Source organism: Mesoplodon densirostris, chromosome 13 (assembly GCF_025265405.1).
Source record: "Mesoplodon densirostris isolate mMesDen1 chromosome 13, mMesDen1 primary haplotype, whole genome shotgun sequence".
NCBI lineage: Eukaryota > Metazoa > Chordata > Mammalia > Artiodactyla > Ziphiidae > Mesoplodon > Mesoplodon densirostris.
The window spans coordinates 28878979-28893332 of record NC_082673.1 but is presented as its reverse complement, the minus strand read 5'-3'; positions in this window follow the sequence as shown (position 1 = coordinate 28893332).

Here is a 14354-nt window from a genome sequence, read left to right as displayed (position 1 = left end):
AAAACCATATGATCATCTCAATAGATGCAGAGAAAGCTTTAGACAAAATTCAACACCCATTTATGATAAAAACCCTGCAGAAAGTAGGCATAGAGGGAACTTTCCTCAACATAATAAAGGCCATATATGACAAACCCACAGCCAGCATCGTCCTCAATGGTGAAAAACTGAAACCATTTCCACTAAGATCAGGAACAAGACAAGGTTGCCCACTCTCACCACTCTTATTCAACCTAGTTTTGGAAGTTTTAGCCACAGCAATCAGAGAAGAAAAGGAAATAAAAGGAATCCAAATGGGAAAAGAAGAAGTAAAGCTGTCACTGTTTGCAGATGACATGATACTATACATAGAGAATCCTAAAGATGCTACCAGAAAACTACTAGAGCTAATCAATGAATTTGGTAAAGTTGCAGGATACAAAATTAATGCACAGAAATCTCTGGCATTCCTATATACTAATGATGAAAAATCTGAAAGTGAAATCAAGGAAACACTCCCATTTACCATTGCAACAAAAAGAATAAAATATCTAGGAATAAACCTACCTAAGGAGACAAAAGACCTGTATGCAGAAAATTATAAGACACTGATGAAAGAAATTAAAGATGATACAAATAGATGGAGAGATGTACCATGTTCTTGGATTGGAAGAATCAACATTGTGAAAATGACTCTACTACCCAAAGCAATCTACAGATTCAATGCAATACCTATCAAACTACCAATGGCATTTTTCACAGAACTAGAACAAAAAATTTCACAATTTGTATGGAAACACAAAAGACCCCGAATAGCCAAAGCAATCTTGAGAACGAAAAATGGAGCTGGAGGAATCAGGCTCCCTGACTTCAGACTATACTACAAAGCTACAGTAATCAAGACAGTATGGTACTGGCACAAAAACAGAAAGATAGATCAATGGAACAGGATAGAAAGCCCAGAGATAAACCCACGGACATATGGTCACCTTATCTTTGATAAAGGAGGCAGGAATGTACAGTGGAGAAAGGACAGTCTCTTCAATAAGTGGTGCTGGGAAAACTGGACAGGGACATGTAAAAGTATGAGATTAGATCACTCCCTAACACCATACACAAAAATAAGCTCAAAATGGATTAAAGACCTAAATGTAAGGCCAGACACTATCAAACTCCTAGAGGAAAACATAGGCAGAACACTCTATGACATAAATCACAGCAAGATCCTTTTGGACCCACCTCCTAGAGAAATGGAAATAAAGACAAAAATAAACACATGGGACCTAATGAAACTTCAAAGCTTTTGCACAGCAAATGAAACCATAAACAAGACCAAAAGACAACCCTCAGAATGGGAGAAAATATTTGCAAATGAAGCAACTGACAAAGGATTAATCTCCAAAATTTATAAGCAGCTCATGCAGCTCAATAGCAAAAAAACAAACAACCCAATCCAAAAATGGGCAGAAGACCTAAATAGACATTTCTCCACAGAAGATATACAGACAGCCAACAAACACATGAAAGGATGCTCAACATCTTTACTCATTAGAGAAATGCAAATCAAAACTACAATGAGATATCATCTCACACCAGTCAGAATGGCCATCATCAAAAAATCTACAAACAATAAATGCTGGAGAGGGTGTGGAAAGAAGGGAACACTCTTGCACTGCTGGTGGGAATGTGAATTGGTACAGCCACTATGGAGAACAGTATGGAGGTTCCTTAAAAAACTACAAATAGAACTACCATATGACCCAGCAATCCCACTACTGGGCATATACCCTGAGAAAACCATAATTCAAAAAGAGACATGTACCAAGATGTTCATAGCAGCCCTATTTACAATAGCCCGGAGATGGAAACAACCTAAGTGTCCATCATCGGATGAATGGATAAAGAAGATGTGGCACATATATACAATGGAATATTACTCAGCCATAAAAAGAAATGAAATTGAGCTATTTGTAATGAGGTGGATGGACCTAGAGTCTGTCATACAGAGTGAAGTAAGTCAGAAAGAGAAAGACAAATACTGTATGCTGACACATATATATGGAATTTAAGAAAAAAATGTCATCAAGAACATAGGGGTAAGACAGGAATAAAGACACAGACCTACTAGAGCATGGACTTGAGGATATGGGGAGGGGGAAGGGTAAGCTGTGACAAAGTGAGAGAGTGGCATGGACATATATACACTACCAAATGTAAGGTAGATAGCTAGTGGGAAGCAGCCGCATAGCACAGGGAGATCAGCTCGGTTCTTTGTGACCGCCTGGAGGGGTGGGATAGGGAGGGTGGGAGGGAGATGCAAAAGGGAGGGGATATGGGAACATATGTATATGTATAACTGATTAAATTTGTAAAATAAAAAAATTAAAAAAAAAAAAAAAAAAAAGAAATAAAGACAGAGTCTGGAGGATTGTTGGGAAATGAAACTGGAAGCTCTTAACTTTTATTATATGTCATTTTATTTTATTAGAAATGTTATGTTATATATAATATATTACATATAATTATATTAACATTAATTGTTAGTTTACTATGGGTCAGACACTGCTCCATTTTACAGATGAGAAAATTGAGTTTTAAAGGATAAAGTAACTTGTTCAAGGTCACACTAGTTGATAAAGAGCTAAGGCTCAAGCTTAGGTTTAAGTGATTCTGAAGCTCATACTCTTTTTTTTTTTTTTTTTTTTTTTTTTTTGCGGCACGCGGGCCTCTCACTGTTGTGGCCTCTCCCATCGTGGAGCACAGGCTCCGGACACACAGGCTCAGCGGCCACAGCCCACGGGCCCAGTCGCTCCACGGCATGTGGGATCCTCCCGGACCAGGGCACGAACCCGTGTCCCCCACATCGGTAGGCGAACTCTCAACCACTGTGCCACCGGGGAAGCCCTGAAGCTCACACTCTTGAAGGCTACACAGGTTGGCATGCATCAAGGGAGCTACTCACTCCATTGCCCTCTCTTTCAGGGGTCCACAGTCACTTCTGTTTCTCTCCGTAGGAGTCCTCCAATCTCTTCTTTTTGATGTCTGGCTTCCTCAGCTTTAGCTAGCACATCACCCATCATAGCCTCAGCCCTGACTCTTCATGAACTCAGTCTCTGCACAACTAAATAACAAACCCCACAAAAGAATAAGATCAGCCCAGCTCATCTAGGATATAGAAGGAAGCCAGGTGCCCTTTCATGAACCAAACAGTGTGGCCAGGGATTGAGGTCACAGAACAGTAGGGATTTTAGGTAGGGACTGTTCCTTCAGAAGAGAGCCATGGGCATATAGAAACAAGATTGTCATCGGAGATACATTCTCAAGTTCTCAGTCTTTTGGTATCTTCAACCTTTCTTTTGGCTTTCTTCCTGAAACATATAAGCATGGTGTTCTCAGTATTAATTGAACAATTTTGATGGTAAATGACAGAAACCCAGCTAGAATTTACTTAAGCAGGAAGGGGATTTTTATGATAAGGATCTTGATGATCTCACAGATCTCCAGGGAAAGAATGTTGCTGGGTCTCAGGAACAACCAGAAGCAAGAATCTAAATGTTGCTAGTACACTGACCTTCTTTTCCTTCTTTCTGTCAGTCTTTAATCTCTATATGCCTCTTAATCTTAACTTCATTTGTCTTTCTCATTGCAGGTTGCTTTTCAACACATGATGAAAAACTTGGTTTCCAACTTATTTTACAGCTTAGAGTTTCAGCCGCTGGAATGAAACTGACTTGCTATTTCTCTGGTAGGAAACCTAAAACTCCCATGGTAGGGATACTCTGGCTCACTTTGGTAAATTAGCCACTCTTCATTCATACAAATGATTTGTGGGGTTGAGTTCTTTGGATCAATTTGGATTAGATTTACCCTTGACCAATTAGCTCTGACCATGAAATGGGTTATATAAGAACATGACATCTCAGAAAAACCCCATAAAAACCAAACTGCTTTGGGAGGAGATGGGAAGAGGGAACAGTTTTCAGGAGAAGAAGTTTTCTCCATTGTCCTGTTTCTGATGGTGCCTCCCTCTGCTGCAGCTTGCACATGGCCCATCGAAGTCTGAGCCCTGACCATTCATGAGCTCCATTACCATGACAGTGCTGAGCTGACTGATTTCACCTCTCGCTTTCCTTTTCACAGCCCAGCTTGTTGAAAGCAAAATCTATATTCATATTCATTTCCCTTATCTAAAAATCAGTTTTCTACCTACTGTAATTGGACTTACATTTTCATCACTCCAAGAAACTACGTTTGCCAAGGTTGTCACTGACTAATTCAATTAATAGTTTTCAGTCCGTATCTCATAAGAACTCTCTTCAGTTTGTGTCATTGTTCACCAACTCCTGCGTGGCAGAAATTTCCAGTTTGCTTTCAGGATTGTTTTCCCCTTCTTAGTAAAATAGGGCTCTATTTTCAGCTGGACTCATGGTTGCCCAGAATTTGATGTACATTTCCCAGCCTCCTTTAAAGGCAGATATGGCCATATGGCAAAATTCTGCCAACAGATGGAAGAAGTGTAAAGTGTAGAGTAATGTCTTTCAAGGGAGCGGTGCTCCCTTCTTCAACGTGTCCTCCTTCCCCTGAGATGAATCTTGAGGAACCAAGCTGGACTATCAAGATGCTGGGCAGAATGCAGAAAGAGCTGAATTATAATGGAGCCCCCATACTGGTACCAGCTGCTTAGCTCCACACCTAGTTTATGTAAGAAAGAACTGTAACCTGCAGCTAAGCCTCTTCCTAACCAATATGTACTCTTCCTTGAAACTCTCTTCCCTTTCCTCTGTTTACTTTCTGTTATATCTGCTCTTTACTGGTCTTCCTCCTATTATTCTTTTTTTTTTGAGTTTTTGAATTTTATTTTATTTACTTTTTTATACAGCAAGTTCTTATTAGTTATCCATTTTATACATTCCTCCCATTATTCTTGATTTTCCAATTCAGTCTTCTTTTCCTTGGTCCATCCCTTAATTATAGTCTCCAGGGTTCCATTCTGAGGTCTGTGCTTATTTGAAATATTCTATGTATGAAACCTCATCAATACCCACACTTTGAATGGCTATCTTATGCTGTTGACTCAGAAATATCAATGTCTCTCTTCTGACTCCAGACTCATGTATGCGCTTGGCCTCTGAATGGCTTCAACATTCTCTTCAGTTCCTCCTCCCAGTTAGTGACTCCACCATTTAGTCTGCTGCCTGAGAAAGAAGACTGAATTTCCCTGGACCTCCCTTTTCTGCTCTATTGAAGCTTCCACGTAGCAGATCTTCTTCTCTTGTTCATACTCTTTTCCACCTACTGGGAAAGACCAAAGTGGTCATTCTGAAAACAACATTGACATGTCACTACCCCAAATCACAACTCCTTTACTGACCCTCTGTTGCCTAAAGCATCTGGTCCATGGACCTTAATATTATATAATAGAAACTTCAGGGACGTGCCTTTTCCTCCAGACTTATTTTCAACAAATTCCCCTTCAGATTCTCAAACTCCAACAATACTGAATTATTCACATCTCCCCAGTGAGCCACACTGTCTCTTACTTCTACCCTTTGTAGGTATTGTATGCTTCAAAAATGCACTTTTTCTGTAGGGCATGCCTCTCATCTCCATTTCCTAATGAATTCCCACTTATCCTTCAAGACTCAACTCATAACCTATAATGGAAAATAATCTGAAAAAAGTTTATACATATAACTGAATCACTTTGCTATAAATTTGAAACTAATACAAGTAAATCAACTATACTTCAGTTTTTAAAAAAAGATAACTCAAAGATTCTTTTCTCTGAAAATCTTTCCCGAACATCTTCCGGTATATATAGATTGATACTTTTCTTCAAAGCTTCTACTAATTTCCTAAATATGCACAAGCCTGAATTATATCTGTTATGATGCTAATCATTACTTACACATCTGCAGCTCTTACTGGAGTGAAAACTTATCTTTTTATTTTTTATTTATTTTAAAATTTATTTATTTATTTATTTATTTTTGGCTGCATTGGGTCTTTGTTGCTGTGCGTGGGCTTCTCATTTCAGTGGCTTCTCTTTGTTGTGGAGCCCGGGCTCTAGGCACATGGGCTTCAGTAATTATGGTACGCAGGTTCAGTAGTTGTGGTGCACGGGCTTAGTTGCTCTGCAGCATGCGGGATCTTCCTGGACCAGGGCTCGAACCCGTGTCCCCTGAATTGGCAGGTGGATTCTTAACCACTGCACCACCAGGGAAGTCCCAGAACTTACCTTTTTATACCTGGAGTTTTGTCTTCTCCTGGCACACTGTAGGTATTTAATAAAGTGTTGAAATTATTCATTAATTTAAAAAGATAAAAATATAGGAAAACCAATTGTCTGTTTTTAGCTCCATGAATATAGAGCCTGATTATGATGTCACCAATAACAGTAGATGGAATGGGGTTGCTGCTCAGTGCACAATGATTCTCTGAGTGACCTTGACCATATTCCCATCCCTTTCACTCTCTACCCTTTATCCTTGGCAGTGGCTGTTAATCCAAAGGTAGAGATGCTAACTATGCCTGGGCCAGTAGGATGTTCCTTCCCTAGACGTTTGACAATGAATGGAGATCTGCAGGAACTGAAGCTTCTCAGAGTTGAGTCACCTGATGTGAGTCCTAAAAGAGGAATTTCATGAGCAACCAACCTCGGTGATTTCCCTGGATCTGCTCTGATTTCTGTCCTCTGCAAGGTCTGTACTGCCTTTCCTTTGATTTTGTGAGCACCCCTTTAACACGCTCTCCTAATTCATTTGGATTAGCTAGAGTAGGTTTCTTTCGCTTGAAAATGAAAGAATCTTAACCGAAGTGCCAGTTATAAAAGTACTGAAGGACGGCAAACATGATTGGCAGGTCCTCTGTTCCGTGGGTTAATGATTAGGTTCTTACAAACCCACACAGTGAAGCTCTTTGAGCAGACAGATTTTATAGCCCTCTAAGAGATTAGATTTAGCAGAAATAAAAGGGGACAAATACACAATCTTTTCCACAAACCATAATCAACTCAATTTAAATCATTTTTTTCCTTTTCAGGTGTCCTATTCTCAAGTTTTTCATATAAAGAATGTATCTTTTCCCTTTCAAGAAGCTGACTTTACACTTCAAATTTAAAATGTCGCATCAAGTTAGTAAAGAATTTTGGCTTAAATTGTTCCTAGAGATTATGTCTACTTTCCCTCAATGCCAGTTAAAATGACATAGTCTGACAGAATGTAGTATCTGATGTTTCCATAGCAGCTGGCACTGAGCAGCTTTGCTTACTAATTAGCCTCACAGTACAGTCTGAAATACCCTCTACCCAAAGACCAGAGGTTAGAAGATACAGCCTTTTTGTAAACATAACTTTATATGACAGGAAACCAAAAAAAAAACAAAATTTACCCGGACAAAACAGAAAGGGGAAATGTGCTCAGCCAAAGCGTTAAATTCAAGCAGAGAGTTGGCAGAACACTGGGAAGAAAATATCCTCTCCTGATTTGTTATCACACACATACTCAGTGGAATACTTAATAATCAGAAGGAATTAAAGGCTTGTTTTTGTAATGCAGTTTGGCAGTTGGCATCTCCAATACTGAGGTCTTTAAATTTTGTTACAAGACATGATTTAACACTGATTTAGAGGACATATCCATCTGCTGGTTCAGTGACACCACTTCCTGTCAACAAGAACACTAATATTATAAAACTCTTCATGTACCCAGTAGTTATTTAACAAAGTAAGCTCAGCTCTCAGGAAATAGAAAATAATCCATCAAACCAAAGGGCTTAGTGAGAATTCAAAGCTGCAACATAACACCCAGGTACTTAAGCTTACCCTGAGCCCTATTTATGTATCTTTTGGACCCAATTCTAATTGGTATAAAAGTATAGTTTTATTGCTCCACTTAGGTGAGCAGCAAATCAGATATGATAGAAGGAAGCTAGAGAAAAGTAATAAAAAATAATTTCTATTACACTGACAGTGAGAGAAAGGGTAAGAAAATTATAGAAAAAGCAATCATAAGACTACAAAACATGGACTTGTCTGGAGTCATTTCAAAGAAAGGCAAATGGGCTTATTCAGCTTAGTAGCCCCCGAGGTAACTCTGTATTATTATTGTTTGGGGCTTTTTTTTTTTTTTACCCCATTTTATATTCTGAAATTATAAGGAAAGATACTTTCAAACAATAATAATTTTAGAATGGCAGCTGTAAATTTAACTCCTGGACATAAGTACATACTGTGCACTGAAAAAAAAAAGTCAACAGCACCCAAAGAGAGGGCTATGGAGAGAATAATTGCACTTGGGTGGGCTCTGGTGTGAGGATGTGCCTATAAGTATCAGGCGAGAGGGTTGGGGCACAACAGAGCACATTCCAAATGCTGGCTGCTCTGTGGATACCCTCACCCTTCCTGGTACAAGGAGGTGTTCTATGTCCTTGGAAATTAAGCAAGGGCAGGACTCCAGATGTCCAGGTGATCTGGGACCTCTCTTCATCTCAGACTTTGTGACCCCATGGATACTTTCTAAAAAAGGTAAATCATTAAAATATAAATTGTGAAGACAAAACAAAAAAAAATGGAGAAGCAGGTGGTGGAAGGAAGGATCTCAAGTCACCGAGAAGAATTTCCATCCAGTGTGGAGGCTTCTACTTAAGAATGTAGGGACATATTTATGTAACTTTCTATTAGAATTTATTGTAAGACTGAGTTGAGGCGTGGGGAGGGGAGAAGACTAAAAAAAGAAGAGCGATGAGTCCCAGGAAACATAATAGGTGACATGATTACGGGTTAAGTGGTATTGCAGCAGACATGCAGTGAAGGACTTGGAGAGGGAAGAGCAAGGAGAGCTGGAAGCAGTAATTGGAATTGCAAGACCAGAACACGAACTGTTCTAGGAGTTTGGGGAAGGGAGTCCGTGGACTGGAACCAGAAGAAATTACTGTACACAAGAGACCATATAGTGTTGTGCAGGTTGATATGGAAGGTGATGGTCCTCACTTATTAGAATTAATTAATCCATAGCCAACCTGGGAATTAAGTAAAATTATTTTGGTTATATATCTGTATATGTCAATATCTAGTAGCAAAGTTTGATTTTATTTAAAAATATGTATGATTGATTTTAAACAAACACTGTGTAGTGATCTAATGGAGACACAAAAGCAATTAAGAGATGGTACTTTCAACCTGGTGACTGGGACAGTCACATGCACAAGTCATTCAAATGCAGGTCTGTCCAAAGGAGGTATGAATAAGACATTTACTGAGCTCCTACTTTTTGCCAGGTTGTGTACTAAACATTTAAACATATTATTTAATCTAAATTCCATAGAAATCTTAAGAAGTAGTTATAATTCTGTCACTTTCACAGATGGGGAAACTCAATCTTAAAAGTTCAGTAACTTCCCTAAGGCCACGAAGTTCTGGAAGCTAGGGAAGATATATTCAAATTCATGAATCTCATACTCATTTACTCAAAGGCTTTTCTGCTCTAACCAATTAATTTCTTAGAGTCTAAGTGTGTTTGTTTGATGTCTAACAAGATTGAGACATGTATTTGTGAGGATCTTGTCTGCTGTGCTCTGTCTAGCAGAGTAAAGATCTCTGTTTTGGAGGATGGTGTAATGATATTAAGAGGGAAGGACCTCCATGGAGGACAGGTCCCTCTCTGTTACCCTGAAGGGTGACTATAGAGGATGAAGCTCACCTCTGAAATCATTTAAAACTTTGGTTTTTTAAACCCCCACTGCTTGCTGCCAGAAAACTACTAGAGCTCATCACTGAATTCAGTAAAGTTGTAGGATACAAAATTAATACACAGAAACCTGTTGTATATCTATACACTGACAATGAACTATCAGAAAAAGAATCTAAGGAAACAATCCCATTTACCATTGCATCAAAAAAGAATAAAATGCCTAGGAATAAACCTCCCTAAGGAGGCAAAAGACCTGTACTCTGAAAACTATAAGACACTGATGAAAGCAACTGAAGATAAAACAAAGAGATGGAAAGATATACCATGTTCTTGGATTAGAAGAATCAATATTTTAAAAATGACAATACTACCCAAGGCAGTCTACAGATTCAATGCAACCCCTATCAAAATACCAGTGGTATTTTTCACAGAACTAGAAAAAATAGTGTTAAAATTTGTATGGGAACACAAAAGACCCTGAATAACCAAAGCAACCTTGAGAAAGAGGAATGGAGCTGGAGAAATCATGCTCCCTGACTTCAGACTACACTACAAGGCTACAGTAATCAAAACGGTATGGTACTGACACAAAAACAGACACATAGATCAATGGAACAGAATAGAGAGCTCAGAAATAAACCCACACACTTATGGTCAATTAATATATGACAAAGGAGGCAAGATTATATAATGGAGAAAAGACAGCCTCTTCAACAAGTGGAGCTGGGAAAACTGGACAGCTAAATATAAAAGAATGAAATTAAAATATTCTTTAACACCATGTACAAAAAAACCCCCCTCAAAATGGATTAAAGATCTACTTGTAAGACCAAATACTATAAAACTCCCAAAGGAAAACATAGACAGAACAATGACATAAATTGCAGCAATATTTTCTTGGATCTGTCTCCTAGAGTAATGGAAATAAAAACAAAAATAAACAATTGACCTAATTAAACTTAAAAGCTTTTGCACAGCAAAGGAAACCATCAACAGAACAAAAAGACAAGCTACAGACTGGTAGAAAATATTTGCAATGATGCTACTGACAAGGGATTGATCTCCAAAATATACAAATAGCTCATACAGCTCAATATCAAAAAAGGCAAACAATACAATCAAAAAATGGGCAGAAGATCTAAAGAGACATTTCTCCAAAAAAGACATACAGTTGGCCAAAAAGCACATGAAAATATGCTCAACATCACTAATTATTAGAAAAATGCAAATCAAAACTACAATGAGGTATCACCTCACACAGGTCAGAATGGCCATCATTAAAGAGTCTACAAATAACAAATGCTGGTGAGGGTATGGAGAAAAGGGAACCCTCCTACACTGTTAGTGGGAATGTAAATTGGTACAACCACTATGGAGAACAGTATGGAAGTTCCTTAAAAAACTAAAAATAAAGCTACCATATGATCCAGCAATCCCATTCCTGAGCATGTATCTGGAGAAAACCATAATTCAAAAAGATACATGCACCACAATGTTCAATGCAGCACTATTTACAATAGCCAAGACATGGAAGCAACCTAAATGTCCATCAACAGAGGAATGGATAAAGAAGATGTGGTACATATACACAATGGAATATTAGCCATAAGAAAGAATGAAATGATGTCATTTGCAGCAACATGGATGGACCTAGAGATGATCATACTAAGTGAAGTGAGTCAACAGGGAAAGAGAAATATCATATGATATCACTTATATATGGAATCTAAAAAAAAACAATGTTACATATGAACTTATTTACAAAACAGAAATAGACTCACAGACATAGAAAACAAGCTTACAGTTACAAAAGGGGAAGGCGGGAGGAGGGATAAATTAAGAGTTTGAGATTAACATATACATACTACTACATATAAAATAGATAACCAACAAGGACCTACTGTATAGCACAGGAAACTATACTCAGTATTTTGTAATAACCTATAAGGGAAAAGAAACTGAAAAAAAATAGATATATATGTATGTATAACAGAATCATTTTGCTGTACATCTTAAACTAACACAGTATTGTAAATCAACTATACTCCAATAAAAAGTTGTTTGTTTTGAAAAAAAAAAACCCACTCCCACATAGTATCAAAGCAAATAATGCTCTTTGAAGTATCCTTGTCTTAAAATAGTTCTCCATAACGGTGAAGTAAGTTCTGGAGAAAGGACTTCGGACAGATGGTCAGAAAAGCAACTAAATAATGAACAGGATGTGCAAAATATCTTCATCTTGATTACTTTCTTCCAACTAGGGCTGTATTTCATGTCTTCCTATGTTTCACTAAGTTCAAGTATTAGGACTGTTGAACTCGTTGATTTGGGGAGTGTCTTTTGGAATGACACATTTGAGAAACATTTGGCAGATCAGATTTATTGTTTAAGCACCTAGGAGGAGCGGGTGCCATTGAGGAAACACAATGCTATTCCTTGGTGAGTTCATTTTCAGCATTCCTCGCCTCGGAAAAAGAATTGCATAAGGACAGAGGTTTCATGAGGTTACATAAGGTTTCATGAGATCATGCGGCTTTTAGTCTGTGTTTGGGCATGGTTTACCTAACTTACACCTGAAGAAGACCACTGTGGAACAGCCCTCTTTCTCTCCCCAAAGGTTTCACATTTAAGAAAACAAAATTGTTTTTTTGGAACAGATGCCTAAATACCACCTAATATCAGGAAACTATACTAAGAGTATGTAATAAATGTGAGCCCCCCAAAACAACTATTTCCAAAATCTCAGCTACTCTTTTAGTTGAAAGTAGCCTTCTCTGAGTGCCTTTCTGATCTTGATGGGATGAATGGGGTGTGGCTTGGTGCCTGGTGGACAGAGAGACACTCAGTAATGTTTCAGCCATGTCGGGACTTTGCAATTAACCTTAAATTCCACCTGCAGTTGTTTGAGATAATTTCCATTCTTCTCCTTTTTCTAAATATCATTCATCTTTTTCCCTCTTAATATACCCATTAATTTTCATCACTAAAGTGGAATATTCTATGCTTTTGCTGTTCTCTACATGCCTTGAACCCTTTGAAGGAGAGAGATAACATAATTAGTTGAATAAACACAAAGTGCATGGCAGAGTAAATCTCGTTTGATAATTCAGTCTAATTGTTTTCTCTTTTAATATGTTGCATAAATGAAGGGAAATAACCAGTTCTTTATGTATTGTAAACCCCTGTGAGTTTCAAGTTAGATGTTAAGGGTTTGAGCAGGCAGGCAAATTGGATTGAGAGTAATTACCCACATTTACCTCAGTGCTCAGGGAACACCAGGGAGCCATTTTGGTTAATTTCCCTGTTCCTCTGGTTCCTCCTTTGTGGACACCTGTGTCTGTAAGCCACAGGAGGTAGGCACCATTTAGTTAAGCAGTTCTTGGCTGAAGTGTATTTCTGTGATTGAACTGGATTGGCTTCTGCTGTGATTGTGCCAAATGTGACTGCAGGCAAAGATGGCAATCTGGCAGCTCTGGCTCTCAGCGCATGCTGTGCTTGGTGTGGATCCTGGGTCAGTTGTTCACCTTTTGTTGCAAGGGTCAGGGGTGGATAGTGATGCAATACGTGCCCCGCATATGGGCTTATTCATTCAACAAATATGTGTTAGATGCCTGCTATGTGCTGAAGGTCTCACTTTGGTCCAGAAGAGCCAGCAGGGTCACCACCTTCGAGTGTGTTTCTGTTTTCACTGATTGAGGAGGTGACAATCTTTCAGACTCAGTTGTTTTGGCTTTTCTATCTTCCTGGGCACTGAAAATATCTGTGCCCCAAAGGAAGTTTATGGATCCCTCGCCTAGTTATATTGTGGCTTTTCCTACTATTAAATTAAGTACACAAGGCGGACATTAGACTGAGATGGTCCTAATACCTTAGCAGCCTTTGTAAGCAAACCAAAATTTAGACGTGTAAATGCCTCATGGTTAAGGAATAAAAACCTGAGGACAACGCATCACAAACAGCCAAATAAGCTTTCCCAAACAAGGCAGACACATAAGCTATAGCCATTCGAATAATTTCCTTCCTTTGCTTCAGCCTTTTCTCTATAAGTCTTTCTCCTTAGCTGCTGTCAGTGGAGCATGCCTAATTACTTCCAGTTTGGACCTGCCCAAGTGAGATCGATTTTGCTTAAATAAACTCTTAAAATTTTTAATATGTCTCAGTTCGTCTTTTAGCAGTTCTTGCTTCGAATCTATGAATTTTGCAGGTGGAAGAATTTGTTCATTCATTCATAAAACAAATATCTATTAAGGGCTGCCATATGCCAGCCTCTGTGCCAAATACTGAGTATACAGCAGTGATCAAAAAAATAAATATCCTGCTCTCACAGAGCACAGTTGGGTGGAGGGGGGGGAGCCAACATTACAAAACAAACAAATACATTTATGGTTACAAATTGTGGTAAGATTTACAAGGTAATGAACAGGGTGATTTCAGAGAGACAATACAAGGTACATCCTTATGATTGAAAGAAGTCTTTGAGAAGCTGAATATGCATGATGGTTGTGTACTGGTGGTTTTCACAATTCCAAAGATAGGAAAGGTGCCCACTGGAGCTGGGCAACATGGAAAAATATGATGCTAAAACCTGAAGGAAAGGAGCAAGCCATGTGAGAATCCAGTGGAAAAAGATTCTATGTAGAGAGAAGAACATGGTAACCCCCACGTGAGGACAAGTTCAGGGTACTG